The sequence below is a fragment of the Diabrotica virgifera genome, chromosome 6, assembly GCF_917563875.1.
Source record: "Diabrotica virgifera virgifera chromosome 6, PGI_DIABVI_V3a".
Lineage (NCBI taxonomy): Eukaryota > Metazoa > Arthropoda > Insecta > Coleoptera > Chrysomelidae > Diabrotica > Diabrotica virgifera.
In genome coordinates this window covers 199,460,898-199,474,462 of record NC_065448.1, presented here as the reverse complement: position 1 = coordinate 199,474,462, position 13,565 = coordinate 199,460,898, and the positions used below count along the sequence as shown (strand labels likewise).

At 32.9% G+C, this 13,565-nt stretch overlaps 1 protein-coding gene across 2 annotated transcripts in view; it reads right to left on the bottom strand.

Moving 5' to 3' along the window:
• LOC126887130 (tyrosine-protein phosphatase non-receptor type 21) overlaps positions 1-13,565 on the bottom strand; it is a 119,980-nt gene that overhangs the window by 28,627 nt on the left and 77,788 nt on the right. The gene's annotated exons all lie outside the window — the stretch shown is intronic.

Here is a 13,565-nt window from a genome sequence, read left to right as displayed (position 1 = left end):
AGTTAAGTAAAATTTTCCATTTTAGTGGGGACTTCCCATTTTTTAATTTAATTTTCCATTTCCAATAATCTTTTTTCCGATTATAGCGCCATCTATCCATAATTCAAAAAAATGTTTCGAATAAAAGTTGTTTATTTTTATACAAACAATCCAAATCTGCAATAAGAAACGGGGTCTACCATTTAAGATTTTAAAAGAGACCATTTTAGATTTGTATTTAAAATTTTAAATTTACTCCCCACCCCTCTCCGTGGGGGGTCAAGTTTGGTATTTTTCGATAGATTTTTGAAAAATATTGAACACGTAGTTTTTAGTTTTTCAATCTGACGTTCATTTCGCGAAATATTCGCTTTTTTTGTGAAACTTTTTGACTCACCCATTTCCGTACGCCGCGCTCAAATCGTCATATTTTTGAAATATAGACTCTTTTGCATGTACTTAACTTACCTTATCTTAATCTGACAATTTCGAATATTTTAAGGATAGATTTTTTTTCGGGCCCCCCTGAACGAACTCCCCTGTGTTAAGAGCCAATATATGGTGGAGGTACATCTGCAGGGTACCACGTTTCTCCCCATATGATAATCTGACGCGCTCGAGTAACTGCAAAAATCCCCGCTTGGGCTCCCCTACCATTATATTTGTGTTGTCAGGAAGCGAAAAAGGTACTTCCCGAAATGTTCCCAAACTGTGGCTTATTCCACATAAAATAGTAAATTGCATAAGATGACACAAGAAAATAGTTTCAGAACAATACCAAAATAAGATGTAGTAGAAGTACAGGACAGAGACATGATTATCTACAATTACTAAACGTTCGTAAGTTTCCTCTGGATCGTCAAAATGAAAAATTTTAACGAACAATAACCGCGCCACGAACGCGCGGCGCACACACGGCGCGGAGTTCGCGGCGCGGATATGTATTTCCGCCTTAACAAAAACTCTAATTTTCAAATAAAGTTTTCGGTAAGTAATTATTAATCAATAATTAAATAACTTAGTGACATCAAAGCTTTCTTGGTATAGATTGTAATTCCAGAAGCTGGTGAAAATTAAACGAATATTTTAGCAACAATTCAATTGTTAATTAACAATTTACGATCGCAATAATAACCAAAATAATCATGATACGCTGTCAAACTTATAAAGATTATAAAGATGAGATGCTTATTTAATATTTTATCGACAAAATATAAATTTTTCTTTTTTTTGCATAATCTTTAAATTTTGAAAAAAAAAATAGTTATATACTACATTCGCTCTCGCGAGATTTTTTTTGAGACATTCGGAATAGGAAACGTACAACACAAAAATTCCTACCTCACACTATTAACTGCTAAAATCAACTCAAATCAACTTAATCTTTCATTAAAAAAAGAAGAATTATTAGAAATAGTGGGAGTGTCTACTAATCTCATAAAATTTTCTGAAGTTTATTTCTACAAAATATTTTTATTTTGTACAATAAATAATTTTCTCATTTGCTATCAATACATTATAATGGTTTAAATAAATAAATATTGATTGGCGTAAGGTTTATGTTATTTTTATGTCTGTTTACTATTAATAATATTGGATATGAGCAGGTGCGTTGGTTTTGTAGTAATTTCCAGTCACTTCTAACAACTGAATTTATCAAAAAAGAAATTACTAACGTCAGTGTCAAAAAAAATCTCACGAGAGCGAATGTAGTATACTACGCTGGTCTAATTAGTAAAGTACAAAGAAAGGTTATTTACCAGCAATTTTATTGCTGGAATCGAATTATAAGATCCTATGTATTATTAACATAGGTATGCAAAGTCCGCAGATAGTGTGCTACTTTTTTTATAAACAAAATGGCGCCGACAAATCGTATTTTTTTCAATTATTGCTCTATAACTCCGAAGATTTTAACTTTACACCAAAAACACTCAAATAAAAATCCACCCCAATTTAATTCTACATAGAAGCATGTTTTTTTCCGATTTGCTCCGACGAAAATTTTCCTCGGAAAATGTGGGTTTTCCCAACAAAATCTCGAATTTTCAAATAAATTTTTTGGGCCAGCAATTATTTATCAATAATTATATAGCTTGGTGAAATAAAAGCTTTCTTGGTGTAGATTATAAATTCAGAAGCCGGTGAAAATGAAACGAATATTTTAGCAACAATTCAATTGTTAATTAACAATTTACAGTCGCAATAACAACCAAAATAATCATGAGACATTGATCAAACTTAGAAAGATTATAAAGGTGTGATGCCTATTTAATATTTTGTTGACAAAATATAAATTTTTCATTTTTTTGCATAATCTTTAAATATTTAAAAAAAATTGTGATAAAAAAATTAACATTTCTCAGAAATTGTTTATTATATTCTAATTTTATAAAATACTTAAAATGCGTATTTCATAGGTCTTGAAAATGAATGCTTTAAAAAAATTTTCCAACCATTTGCAAAAAAGTTATGAAACATCGAAGTAAATAATCGATTTCTCCGTTATTTATACTTTGTTTTAATTGTTTCAAAGCTTAAAAGTGAGTCTATGGTACAATCTAATTACTCACAAAGTATGTAAAAAATTAGTGCAATGGTTATATTTTAATCAAAGATTCAAAATACTTTTTTTTTTGTAATTTTTAGCGCAAAATTAGGCCTGATACAGAGTCTGAGCTAAAATGTTCACTCGAAGCGACTGACACGCAGCATATATTATTTATAAAAGTGTACGTCTCGCGCGGCCGGTCGTCGCTCCGAGTGAAAATTTTAGCTACATTACTGTATTATTCTACTTTCGCGCGTGTAAATTGCAAAAAAAAATATATTTATAATCTTTAATTAAAATAGAACCATTAAACTGATAATCGATATTTTTTTGTAAATAATTAGCTTGTACTTTAAACTCACTTCTACGCTTTGAAAGAATTAAAAAAATATATAAACACCCTAGTAATCGTATGCTTACTTTGCTGTTTCATAACTTTTTTGCAAATGGTTGCAAAAAAGTTTTAAAGCATTCATTTTCAAGAAATTTGAAATGCGCATTTTAGCTATTTTTTAAAATTACAATATAATAAAAACTTTCTGAGAAACGTTAATTTGTTTATAACTATTTTTTTTAAACATTTAAAGATTATGCAAAAAAACAAAAAATTTATATTTTGTCGACAAAATGTTAAATAGGCATCTGATCTTTATAAGATTTCAAAGTTTGATCGGTGTATCATAATTATTTTGGTTATTATTGCGACCTTAAATTATTAATTAACAATTGAATTGTTGCTAAAATATTCGTTTAATTTTTATCAGCTTCTGGAACTATGATCTAAACCAAGAAGGCTTTTAAGTCACCAAATTATTTAATTATTGGTAAATAATTACTTATTTAAAACTTTATTTGAAAATTAAAGATTTTGTAAAGAAAACCCGCATTTTCCGAGGAAAATTTTCATCGGAGCAGATCGGGAAAAACACGTCTCTATGCAGAATTTAATCACGGTGAATTTGTATTTGAGTGTTTTTGTTGTAAAATTAAAATCTTCGGAGTTATAGAGCAATAATTGAAAAAAACACGATTTTCGGGCGCCATTTTGGTTATAAAAAAAGTAGGACACTATCTGAGGACTTTGCATACCTATATTATTAATATATAGGATCTTATAATTCGATTCCAGCAATAAAATTGCTGGTAAATAACTTTTCCCAAAAATGGCCTATTCTCCGATAATCAGCCCAGACTAGATGGTTGTATCTTAGATTTTAGACCAGGGAGAGCATTTTATGAAGAATAACTTTTTTTCGTAAAAGTGATAATAAAATAGTTATCATAATTCTAATAAAATGATGATGAGTATCCGTAATTTGAGAAAAATAGCATTTTTCATAATAGCGTTTTTTGAAATTCTGGAATATAAAGGTACCTACTTTACTCTTTAACGAAATTCATATTTTTGACATAACTTGTATAAAATTTGATATCTGATGGTTGAGTTTTAGATTTTTGACTATCCAGAGCATTTTATGAAGAATAACTTTTTTTCGTAAAATTGGCAATAAAAAAGTTTTCCATGTGGTTCCTAGCTACGCATACATACTGTATAAGAGCTTATGTATAAGAATTTTCAAATTGCAATGCCATATTCGGATTCAGCATAATCAAAAACAAAATAGAAACATATTTGATCAAAGTAAAATGATGAATTTAACGATATTTTTTAAATTATTTATAAAAAACAATTGTTATTGTTTAAACAATTAATAAACAATTAGCGGCCAAATCTGCGAGTAAAACTTTTTACTTTAACATGTATATAAACTAACAAAATAAGTTTTAGAAAAATATAAGCTTGTTTGAATTTTTCCGAAACATTGCATGTTTTCGTTCTAATTGCATTCCCCTAAATATCCGATAACGAAATATTCCTAAATATCCAAATCCCACTAGTCACAACCATTCCACGACCACGCTGGAACTTTAACAAAGGTAACTGGCCCGCCTTTACCAACGAACTCGATAAAATCCTACGATGGATTCCACCAACATACAAAAATTATGAAAGGTTTAGAGGGGCAATAATTGCTACAGCAAAGAAACACATTCCCAGGGGCCATCGTAAGCAATACATACCCGGATGGAGTGAGGAAAGCCAAAACCTCTACGAAGAATATCTTGAAACCGGTGAAAGTGACATTGCGGACGAACTTCTCCTGAGCCTTGATGTAGCAAGAAGGAAGAAATGGACAAATGAAGTCGAATCGTTAGATTTCAAAAAGTCTAGCCGTAAAGCGTGGTCGCTCCTAAGAAAACTCGGAAGTGACAAACTGACAACATGACAAATCCACGACTTCAACCCTAATAAAATTGCATCACATATAGTTGCCACCTCCAGAGGAGCATGTGATAAAAAGTTTACCACTACTATAAAAAGGGAGCTTAAACATCTAAAAGCTGCCTGTCCATCAGATACAGAGTACTCCGCACCGTTCACTCCAGAAGAAGTCTCAAACGCCATTAAAGACATTAAACCTAACAAAGCTCCTGGTACATATGGTATACCTCCCGAATTCCTGATCCATTGTGGGAAATTTGCAAAAACCTGGTTGTCTAAATTCTATACAGATATACTCAAAACAGGTAACCTACCAAACATCTTTAAACAAACAAAAATCATAGCCATTCTAAAACCTGGAAAACCAACAGACAACCCAGCGAGTTACCGCCCCATCGCTTTACTCAGTTCAGCTTACAAGCTACTCGAAAGACTGGTCCTGAACAGAATCGGCCCAAAGCTACTTCAAAAAATACCAATTGAACAAGCAGGATTCAGGCCTCAACGAAGCACCACTGACCAAGTGCTCTCTATAACTACCTACATAGAGGCAGGTTACCAAAGAAAACTAAAGACGTCTGTGGCATTCATCGATTTATCGGCTGCATATGACACGGTTTGGAAAGATGGCCTCATCTATAAGCTCCTGAAAATAATCCCCTGCAAAGCAACCGCCCGACTCATAAATACTATGCTGAGCAGTAGAAACTTTCGTGTAACCATGGGAACTACAGTGAGCAAACAGAGAACGCTTAACAACGGCCTCCCCCAGGGCTCCGTACTTGCACCGCTGCTATTTAGTATGTATATAGCTGATATGCCTCCTACCAGATCTAAAAAATTTGGATATGCAGACGACTGGGCACTTGCAACTCAAAGCTCCTTAATACAAAACTCCGAGGCAATCCTAACGGAAGATCTGGAACGCCTGGTTAAGTACTTTAAACAATGGAGACTTAAACCTAACCCCAAAAAAACCGAGGTTAGCTGTTTTCACCTGAACAACAATATGGCCCACACAAAACTTAAAGTGTACATTGATAACCAACTGCTCACGCACAACTATAATCCCAAGTACCTCGGCGTCACCCTGGACAGAACACTCTCCTTTAAGAAACATCTTGAGAACACCGCAGCAAAGCTGAGAACCCGTAACAACATCATACAGAAGCTTTGCGGGACTACATGGGGTTCAACAGCAAGTACACTTCGGTGTTCAGCCCAGAGAACAATAACCACAGAGAAACGACACGCCTTTGATCTTTCGTGGCTAAGCCGACAACAACACTTGAAGCAACCAGAGCGACCATCGAAGCAATAGTCAGTGGGCATATCACACAATATAAATTCGTAAATAAAATTAAACATTTATCGTTCATTTATGTTGACTTTCAATAAATATAAAATATCTCACCGAGAAAAAAGTTGCGTACAGGGCCGGCTTTTGTTGGCATTCTTTATAATAATGGAATTATTTTTGATTTACAAAAGGTTGCAAATATATCGCACAATGCAAAGTAATGGTGAAAATCATATGGATTGGAACCATAAATGAAAATACCTTTTTGTTTATCCTGATTTTGGCATTGAAAGACCAATAATAAAATATATCTATTTATTACGGTAGGTGTGACATTCACTGCTTGTTTTTGGCTTGGGCTGATACAAGATATAATTTGTTCGTCGAGGTATTTCCTAATAAATTATATTTTTTAATATAGGTTATCGAAAAAAACACAGCCATTGTAACGGCCACGGAAATGTCACAAACTCTGAAAGTTCCAATTATCTTTGGGTGACAAATGTTCGTAATCGATAACAAGAAACTTTATGTTGAAATTGAATGTCAATATTCTTCTTGTCTTGGAAACGTATCAAAAGTACATTTTTCCTTTAAAGTCGAATATCGGAGCAAACGAATAAAAACCCAAGAAGTACTGTAAGAGTATATTTCTATAAATATAAATATGCAACAATCTAAACAATAATAAAAAAAGTCTTATACGAATCGTTACAATTACACCGATTTGTAACATTACATACACTATATACATTCAGTATCATTGTAAATCCAAGATGTCCACCGCTATAAAATGGCGGATTACATATTTTTTCACAACTACTTCAATATGGGTATCAAATGAAAGGGCTTGACTATTAATAAAGAGTTCATTATAGAAAATCCAACAGGGCCGCCAAAAAAAACAGAGTTTGATTCGTACAGCCGGTATACAATGAAAATTTACCTGTTTAGCAATAATATGATTACAGCGGTATTGTTTAAGAATCAAGCTACAACATATTAAGAAATCACTTAAATCGGCCAACAGGTTTAGGAAATACGAGATATCAAAAATGACCAAATTTTTAAATGGACTGATTTCTATGCACGCAAGTTTATTTCTCCCTCGCTTTTTTGCGGCACTCCCCATCGGCTCGTGCCAACAAACTTCTGCGCTCGTGAGAAATATGTGTTTTTTCTCACTTGTTGTACAATATACTATTTTTAACTGAAATGTACACAAACCTAAAACGATAATCTTTTTTGGTGGTTCTTGAATATCTTCACCGTGGTCAATTATATTGCTTATATTGCATAGAAATATTGTAGGTACTGCGTCAGGGACTAATGTTTTTCTTGTATTTCCTTTTAAAATAAGCTTGTCTTCAAAGTGCAGTTCACAAATCCTATAACTATTATATAGTGAATCCATTTTAAATAGCAAATCTTGTCTGTTACAAGCTTTTATCCATGCTTGGGCACTACAAATGTTAAACAAAGAATTTATAGATTTTTAGATAGAAAGATATTTTTAAATTTTATGGACTATATATGGACTCTGATATATCTTTGGAGCAAAAGTATGAAGACATTTTACATTTAATTCTCTCCATGTTTTATAATTTGACAATTTTTCTTGAAGTTGAATTTTATCTCTGTATTTTAAATAATAGTAATAATAATAGTTTTAATATTTTAAATAGCTCTAAGCAGTACAAATATGGCCGAACGTCAAGAACCTAAAGCTTGTCACGCACGGGGACCTATACTATAATATTCAGTGATAAGAGCGCTAATACCCGAAAAAAATAACGCAAAAAACGGAAAACATAATACGTTGTGAAATAAAACACAAGACTACAATATAATATCGATGTATCCACCTTTGTACCTTTGCATCCACAAAAGACATGTTAAACTACAAAATCGTCTATTTTCTTTGTTTCTAAAGATATCAGGTACATTCAAAAAACAAAATGTTAACAAAACATATGACTACAATACGATTTAGATGTATACTCCGATCGATATATTTAATCTTTGTTATATTTAACGAATTAAAAGTTGGCAATATTTTTGTATACTGCACTGCAGAAGGTAGATAAGTATTTAATTTTTTCATAATTTAATGTAAGTTTGTTAATTTGCAACCATGTTTTTGCAATTTTGAAGTCTTGTTCTGCTATAATTTTAAGATTTTCAAAATTATCGCCCCAATTATGTCTCCAACAATTTTTAGTTTGAATAGTATTTTTTTTGCGTCGTTTAAATCAGATCAGAAATTGTGTATATAGAACTCTTTACATATTTTTATTTCATAAAGATAGGATATCTTGGAATGCGATGACACCCGGACAACATCTGGGGCCTGATTCTAATTCATTTCGACAGTCGCAATTTCATTTCGACACCGCCATGACAGCAACTGGGGATATTAACCTTATCATGTTGAGACTGCTCAGAATTTGGGTTGGCGCTTCGGTTTCTTGGATTTTGTTGATAGTCTGGGAAAATTATCGAAATAATAGTACCATTTTTGGGAAAAATTATTTACCAGCTATTTTATTGCTAAAATCGAATCTTAAGATTGCATATATTAGTAATATGGGGTATGACAAGTCCGCAGAAAGTGTGTTATTTTATTTATAAACAAATTAGCACTCCTAAATCTTCTTTTTTTTCAATTAGTGGTCTGTAACTCCTATAATTTTTCCTTTGAGCCAAAAACACTCAAATAAAAATTCACCGTAATTTAGTTCTGCACAAAGTTATTTTTTTTCCGATTTCCTTCAACAAAAATTTTACTCAGAAAATCCGAGTTTTCCCAAAAAATCTGCCATTTTCAATTAAAATTTTAGGGAAGTACCTAATTATTTATCAATAATTAAATAATTGAAGACATAAAAGATTTATTATAGTAGATTATACAGAGGGGCTAAATTATGGAATAAATTCATTTCTTTAAAATGGACGATTTTGGAGCAAAATCCCGAAAGAGGTCGATTTTTATTTTTAAATTACAATTTTTTGGCATATATTTCATACTAGTGACGTCATCCATCTGAGCGTGATGACGTAATCGATAATTTTGTTAATGGGAATAGGGGTCGTGTGGTAGGTCATTTGAAAGGGCGTTTAATTCTCTATTCAGTAATATAAACATTAATATCATTAGGTATTTATACAGGGTTGCCAAAAAAAAATTTTGAATTAAATTAATTGGCGCAAAAAGAAGAATGTATGTAATTTATTTAACTCAAAATACATTGTACTGCTGTCAGAAAATAGAAAAAAAGGTTTATTTCACAAATAAACATTTCTTTTCGCTTAAATTAAATCACAAACAGCCTCCCTCCTACCTATTGGCAGTTTGAACTTTTAATTTAAGCTAAAAGCAATGTTTATTTGCAAAATAAACATTTTTTTCTATTTTCTGACAGCAATAGAATGTATTTTGAGTTAAATAAATTACATGCATTCTTCTTCTTGCGTCAATTAATTTAATTCAAAATTTTTTTTTGGCCTCCCTGTATAAATATTGATATTAATGTTTATAATACTGAATAGAGAATTGAACGCCTTTGTAAATGAGCTACAACACGAAACCATATTCCTATTTAAAAAAATAATTACGTCATCACGCTCGGATGGATGACGTCACTAGTTTGAAATATATGCCAAGAAATTTAATTTAAAAATAAAAATCGACCTGTTTCGGGATTTTTCTCTAAAATCGTCCATTTTAGAGAAAATGAATTTATTCCATAATTTAGCCCCTCTCTGTATATCAGGAGACCGGCGACAATCTAACCAATAGTTTAGCAATAATTAAAATGTTAATTAAAAAATTTCGGTCGAAATAATAACCAGAAAGATTATGATACACCAGAATAACTATGATTTTCATATAAAAAAGCACTATACCTATTCAACGTACCTTACAGGATTGAAATTGGACCATTTGAGCGGTCTCAGGAATGTTATAAAGAAACAATTTTTTGGCTTATAAACAAATAGAACCCCTCAGAAAATATTAGATTAAATTAAATTAAGTTAACGCTGTTCAAAAGAGCACGGCTTCTGTGTCCTTTTCGAAGAAAAACAAATTGAATTGCGAGGAGTGATTCCAGGTATAACCGGTCAAATTTGACCGGCATTTGCGACAGAGTTATAAACAACAGGATTTTAATCTTTGAACCATTAGATACATTTTAATTCCGGTCCTCTTTGTACATACAAATTTTCATATCTTCAAGACACTCATAACAAAAAAGATTTATGTCACTGTCACCAAATTATTTAATTATTGATAAATAATTACTTCCCTCAAATTTTAGTTGAAAATTAAAGATTTTGTTTGGAAAACCCGAATTTTCCGAAGAAAATTTCCGTCGAAGGAAATTGGAATAAATTATCAATGTGCAGAATTAAATTACTGTCAATTTTTATGTGAGTGTTTTGGTTTAAAGTTAAAATTTTCGGAGTTATAGAGCAATAATAAAAAAAAAGATTTCGGAGCGCTAATTTGTTTATAAACAAAATAGCACACTTTCTGTGGACTTTGCACAGCTATATTACTAATATAGGAAATCTTAAGATTTGATTTCAGCATGTCCAGCAATAAAATAGCTGGTAATTAATTTTCCTTGTTTTTTACTAATTTTCCCAGATTATTACCTCACATCTTTCATTGAGTTGATGATTCATGTTGTGGACATTCTCAATTATTATATTTCTAATTTAATACTATTCTATCTAATTCCTCAAAACAAGCAAATTTCAATTAAACCCAGCTATATTATAATACCTTTTGATTTAGTTTTCCTTGCAAGAAATAAACAAAACACATCTAAACTAAACCTAACCTCGCTTTTGGCCATTCATTCATCTCCGTGTCAAATAATTTCGACAGTCGCCATATTGAAAGCGACTTGTTTTTGGTCGAAATTTGATTTAGAATCAGGACCCTGTTTTGACCTGGTTGGCCCTTTGCAGACTTGCGTCTGTTATGAAATACATGCACTGACACCAAATTTATTATTTTTTGAAATATCCGTTGCTTGGCAGAACGAAGTTTAGTTTTTTTATGCATTACTTAGGGGTAATGTATACAAGAAAATGAATCACTTTCGTCATGATTTATTATCAATAATATTTAATCAAGTCAAATTAAGACTATTAGAAACCTAATAACTAATATGTATAAATTACAAAGCAATAACAATTACCTGTTATTATTCTTAGGAAATCTAAATAAACTTATTCCTCTTCCTGTCGCAGAGGAACATCCGTGAACCACACACGAGTAACCAGACATTTTAACTATTATGTATAATTATTATATAAATGCTCAAACTTGTTAAGTCGAGTATTTACCATACACGCCTACGGACTATCGTAAAACAACCAGAGCGACAGCATTAGCTGGACTTAGCATGTGTTGGGAACACTTAAAGCAACCAGGTTCGCGCATGCGTCTACAAAAACAGTACACGTTTTAAGTACGGTCGTGACGCTTCTCTGTGGTTATTGTTCTCTGGTTCAGCCCTTGGACTCGTATACTCCGCAGCTGAATACTGCTCCCCTGTTTGGCTGAACAGCGTTCACACAAAAATTATAGATACTCAGCTCAATGTCGCCATGCGTCTCATATCTGGAACGATCAAGTCTACACCTGTGGAGTGGCTTCCACTACTGAGCCACATACCACCACCTAACCTTCGTCGTCAGCATGCTCTGCTTAGAGAATTCCAAAAGCTGCTTAACAACCCGCAGTTACCTATACACACATATGTCGCCGACGCTAACTCACATCGATTGCGCTCCAGAAAACCTCCGACTAGAGATGCAATAAACTTGAGTTCCAACAATTTCCAAATGAACTCCCAGTGGAAGAACATGCAGAGCGACAGACCGAACCTAATAATGAGAAACACACCATGCATCACAGAAACTCCACCAGGTTTTGACCTCCCCCGAAAATCATGGTCAACTCTTAACAGGATAAGAACGGGTCATGGAGTCTGCGCAGATTCCCTTTATAAATGGAAAATGAGAACCTCTGCTGAGTGCGACTGCGGCGCCGAGAAACAGACCATCCAGCATATGATTGCCGAATGCCCTCGGAGGAAGTATGATGGAGATCCTCTGGACTTCGCCTCTGCAACACCAGCGTCGATTGAATATATTAATACATTAGATGTTAGACTATAACATATGTGTGATAATGTTGTGTATCAAATTGCCATACGCTAAATAAATAAAATAATCCGATAACGAGAGATGAGGTTATCGAGGTTTTATAGGATTATGGATGGTAAGGTAATAGGACCTGATGGAACACCTGTGGAAGTTTGAAAGGCTCTAGGAGAGGAAATCTCTAGTTTTGTGGCAAATGATGGTACAAAGGATGGCCAATGCACGAAAGGAGAGCATTATTAAGTTGTCTGTAAACCTACTATCGTCATTGCGTTTAAAGAAAATAGTGTTCACATCTCTAAAGGCGCATTTAAATCAAAGCGAACACGAACGAACGAACGAATTCGTTCGTTAACTTTATTGTATTTGTACAGAGAATCGAGCACGACCGAACGAATTCGTTCGCATTCGCACATGTTCCAACCGATGTCGGTAAGTGAGCGAATCATCAAAGGAAATCGTTGTTCAATGTGGACAGTGGATAGACGGTAGCGAACGAATTCGTTTAGAAGTACTGATTTAATTTATTTACAAACATTAGTTTGAGAGGGTTGTTTAACTCCTAACATTTCTATAGGAATGGGTTGTGATGTCTCTGAACTAAAAAAATGAATTAGCTTCTGGCATCATTTAGACGAGAAAGACAAAAAGAGGGTTCGAAGTGGTTTGCTTTTAAAAGCCTAATGTGTTTATTGGATAAATTTCAACCCAGAAACACTAATGAGGTAACCAATTCAAATTAATTGCTAAAATTAATTAAAAGCAAATTTATTTTGATACGCCAATTTTACAATTAATTATTTGAACATAATATAGTCATAATATCAAGAGCAAGTAACTTTTTCGAGGAAGAATTTTAAGAAAGCTGGTTCTTTATTACATATGTTATTTTCTAAGCTCCCTCAAACAGCGTATAATACCTGCTACCTGCTATTTTTGTAAGCTATTATTGTATTAAAATTTACCCAGCAAGAAACACGAAAATAAACTTAAACACAATGTGTGACTGGAACTGGCCCATCAGCCCATCTTAAAAACATCTGCGGGCAATATGCACTCCGGATCATCAACGAATGCGAACGTTCGCTTCAATGTAAATGGCCCTACTTTGTAGCGAACGAATGACCAAGTGAACACCTACGAATTCGTTCCTTCGTTCGTTCGTTCGTGTTCGCTTTGATTTAAATGCGCCTTAATGAAAACATAAAAAATATTACAAGTATGTGGGATTGGATAATTATTGTTATACTACATTCGCTCTCGCGAGATTT